Source organism: Impatiens glandulifera, chromosome 2 (genome assembly GCF_907164915.1).
Source record: "Impatiens glandulifera chromosome 2, dImpGla2.1, whole genome shotgun sequence".
Taxonomy (NCBI): Eukaryota; Viridiplantae; Streptophyta; class Magnoliopsida; order Ericales; family Balsaminaceae; genus Impatiens; species Impatiens glandulifera.
In genome coordinates this window covers 55,442,838-55,447,353 of record NC_061863.1, presented here as the reverse complement: position 1 = coordinate 55,447,353, position 4,516 = coordinate 55,442,838, and the positions used below count along the sequence as shown (strand labels likewise).

General features: G+C 28.1%; 1 pseudogene; it reads right to left on the bottom strand.

Annotated features, from left to right (window-relative positions):
- Positions 1-811: 811 nt before the first annotated feature.
- Positions 812-2,172, bottom strand: LOC124924977 (annotated as a pseudogene).
- Between the last annotated feature and the right edge of the window lie 2,344 nt (positions 2,173-4,516).

Sequence of the window (4,516 nt, the reverse complement as noted above, 5' to 3'; positions counted from 1 at the left end):
TTTAGATTTTTAATAATTGTATTTATAATATCTTTTGTATTTAAAATATTTATTTTTAAAAAATAAAATAAAAATATTTTAATATTTTTATTGATAAATTAAATAACTGGATGGTTAAAATGAAAATAAGATGAGTTGATTGAATTTTAGGTAAAAAATATTTAAATTGAACTCTATTTATTGGGAGATTGTTACTAAAAAGTCCTCCTTATTATATCTTATCATCTGTTTTTTTTTTCAGCAACTAAATTCTTAATTTATCAATAAAAACACTAAAATATTTTTATTTTATAAAATTTAATTAAAACAATCAAATATCTAAATAACCTAAGTTTTCATCAAATAATGTACATATATTAGTGGGTACAATATTAGAATTGATCATTTCATTAAGGTCATGTTGGGTTGGGGTTATTTAAATAACCCAACCCACTCAAATATCTTTTCACTCCCCCTCTCATCAATCACATCACTCAATTTATTATTTACCCTTTAAGTAATTTTATCAAAAATATTTTCATCTTCTCAAAATCATCACCAATCATTACTCATTTTCCCGCTCTAAGTTATTAGAGTAACTCCAATTCGAACGAAGCCTAACTTTGCAGCAATTTTTTTTGTACGGATTACTAGTTTACTAAATAACCTTTGAATAAAAAATTAGAAAAAGAATAAATCAAACATTATAGTATGTTTTCATCTTTAGACTTGTAATAGAACAAATTCAATTCGATGCAAGTAAAGAGTATTACTCATTTCTATTTCTACACCCTTGATCATAATACAAAAACTAAACCAAGTACTTTTGATTTTAAGAAATAGTTTCAGGGGAAGTCCAAATCGAAGTTGACAACAATAGTCGATTTACCCATCCCAAACCTAACCTATTGTTAGCTAACTCCTCAACTCGATGTCCATCGAATAACCCGATTAACAATTTCGCTTGAAAATGGTTAAAAAAACTTATGTCAACCGGTTTATAACCCGCCCTGAATAACCACCCCGCCAAGCTACCATTCTCATTTTCTCGATATAACCTATTCATTGTCACGCCTATATGTGGCCCCAATAAAACCCTATCAACAAGGTCCATAGACGGCCCCGAAAACCCCCTTCTACCGAATCATACAATGCGGAATAGTGGTGCAAGCAATCCTTAAACCGCCCAACAAACCCTAAACCCGGAACCGACCCGATTTCTTCCTCGGATAACGTTATTACACTCGGGTTAAAAGTCTTGGCTCCATCTAGAAACGACCGGACCGAGTTGGAGCTCCGAGTACTAAAATGGGGCAAATGTAACATGCAATTAACCGCAACCGCTTCTCCTCTTACCAACTTTAGATTAGACGGGCGAAAAGTCTCATCCGGGTCGAGTTTACATTGATGGAAACAAAATTGAATCCCTAGAGAAGACGCAAACGCTGTCAAGCGTTTTCCTGTATCTTGTACAGATTCTACAGGGCGAAAGCCAAACGCAGACGCGGCAGTAGACTTAGACCGGATTATTGCAGTTATCCGGAGCGGTGGAGCGGGCGGGCCATCTTTTTTAGAGATTAAAGCTTGCATTAAAGATGCCCATTGAATACCTTCCATGATATCGTAATCTATTATATGGATCCTACGATCATACATAACCGCTTCAAGAATCGCCTGATTGGCTGTGAAATGACCGAATTTAACGAACGGTGAGATGTTCTGTAAGAGCTGAAACGCTGCGATAGCGTCCGTCTGATCGTGAGTACATACTGCGATTCTCCTGTTTGGCGTTTCAACGTGTTGTAGTAATGTTTGGAAGGCGTTTGTGAAGTGAACCGCTAGGCGTTCGATGGGGGAGCCTTTGTTGGGTTTGGAGGCTAACACTTGTTTGAGACGAATTAATGTGACTCGAGCCAGTTCGCGACTTGGGTTTTGGTTTGATTCGCTGATAGCTTCGGCGGCGGCGGTTAGGAGGTGGATTAGACGAACGCCGGCGTTTGTTGAATCGTTGATTGGTGATGGTGGCGATTTGCTCTGTTTTTGTGTAATTGTGGATTCCAAAACGGGGTCTTGGAAATTGCTTTGGCTGGCGGTTACGGCGTCCCAATCGACGAAAGGAGACCATTCAGAGTAATCGCAGGTTTCTTTTGAGGAAGATGAGAAACTGGGAAACTGTAAATGATTAAACGCCATGGACAAGTTTTAGAAAGAGAAAGTTAAAGAAAGTATAGAAATAGAAATGGATGATGATTAATGATTTAATTTAAGAAAAATGATAGAGAGCGCGACTTGAGACAGCGACTGGGAGCGCGATGCCTACGTGGTGTGTCTACGTGGGTTGACAGATAGAATATTCTCTCTCCTTTTATTAATTATTTTCTCTCTCCTATTATTAATAATTAGTTATTGGAGAGAAAATAATTAATCGTGAAAATAGAAATATTAGATAAACATTTATTTATAATATTTATAAGTAATAAAACTAAAAAAATATTAATAAGTTAATATAAAAAAAATAATAAAAAAAAGAAAAAAGAGGCCATAATATTTGATAAATAAAGGAATTGAATAGTCATAAAAATAAAAATAAAAATAAAAGAGATAAATTCATAATTCTTGATATTAATTAGGGTTTAGGGTTTAGAATTTAGTATTTAGGTTTTAGAGTTTAGGGTTTAAGGTTTAGGATTTAGAATTTATTTAAACATATTATTAAAATATTTAATGTGAGAATTTGTTGTAAATTATTGATTTATTTTAACCTTTAAACGAGAGATAATAAATATCAAATAAATGAGTAAAATAATAATCGTGGGAATATGGATAAATGAGATAAATTAATTTGCAGAGAGAGAAAAATTATTTAATAAGAGGAGAGAGAAATTAATTAATAAGAAGAGAGATAAAATAATTAATAAAAAGAGAATATTCTACCTGTCAACCACGTAGCACACCACGTAGGCATCGCGCTCCCACTCGCTGTCTCAGAGTCGCGCTCTCTATCATTCCTCTTAATTTAAATAGTTTGTTTTGTTTTTTTAAATCATATCCATGCACACCGTCATGACATCTATCCTTAAATGGAAATATTTTGAACAATTTACATTCATAAAATTGATAAGTTATTTTTAATTAACATTCATATTTGAGTTGTTTGTTTTACTATCAAAACAAGTATTTAATAAAATGTTTGGTTTTTAAGTTAATGTTGACAGTTAAATAATTTGATTATTTTTATTTAATTAATAACATTTTTTTTGTTATTGTTTATCTATTGGTCACATTTACTTAATTATAAATTATTTTTATTTATAAATTTTTATTTTGTTTGTTTAAGTAGTTATTTGAAATATGTATTATTTGATATTTTTGTTTGATTGATTGTTTTAAATTTAATTCATATACATGTTAAATAGTAATTATTATTTATATAATAATAAATTTTTTTTTAATAATAGAGGATATTTTATTATTTGATTTATTAATATATAATGAATTAATGTATTAATATATAATGATAATTATTTTTATAAATAATGGAGGGTGTTTTGATATTTTTGTTAATAAATTATATGATATAATTAATGATGAGGCAATTGATGAAATAATGTTTGATTATGGTTGAATTTTCTTTATAAATTTAATGAAAAAATTATTATAATTAATTGTTTTAATTAAATGTTTAATTAGTCATTATTTATCTAATAATTAGCTATATTTTGTGTTTATTAAATTTATAAAAAATCTTTTTTTAAATAAGAAATAGTATAAGTTATTATAACTTATTTAGTTATTGTATGTTTAGCTTAACATCATGGTTTTAATGGTTTGAATATTTTATTAAGACAAATTTAGATTAGTTTAAAAATATTGTTAAAACTCTTTATTTTATTCTTTTATGGGTAATTTTTTGTTCTCATATTTACATATATTTTAAAATATATCATTCCTAATATAAATAAAATTATGAGATTTTATATTTAACTAATAATTTTTTTTTTTAATTTTAAATACTCTTTATATTAGTCTAATTATTTTGAAGACAATACATGTTAGTACAAAAATAAAAATAGTTTTTATTAGTTAATTTCAATACAATTTTTTAGATTTAATTTGTTCCTACTTAATTGATTGATAATGAGATATTCAATTAAATTTTAAATAATTTTAGACCTGGTTTAATCTAGCTAGTTCTTTTTTTTTTTTTTTTATTTTATCCATAAACCTCATTGTTACTTTAACACTGATTTCAATTTAATCAATTTTTTTTATCTATTAAAATTATCTTTTATTTAATTATTTTTTAAAATGTAAAGAGAAAAAGTTAAGAATATTTTTGTCATTCAACAATAAAAGAAAACTATTTTTTTTTTAATTTAATCAAACTAATCAAAAAAACCAAAGATCAAACAAGCTTCAATCAAACTCCTGAGTCATGTGCAACTTTTTTTTTTCTTTTAGTTTATTTACATTTTTAGGTTTAACTTGAAATAACCCTTGTCTTTTATATTGAGGGCAAATCAATGAATAATTGAGT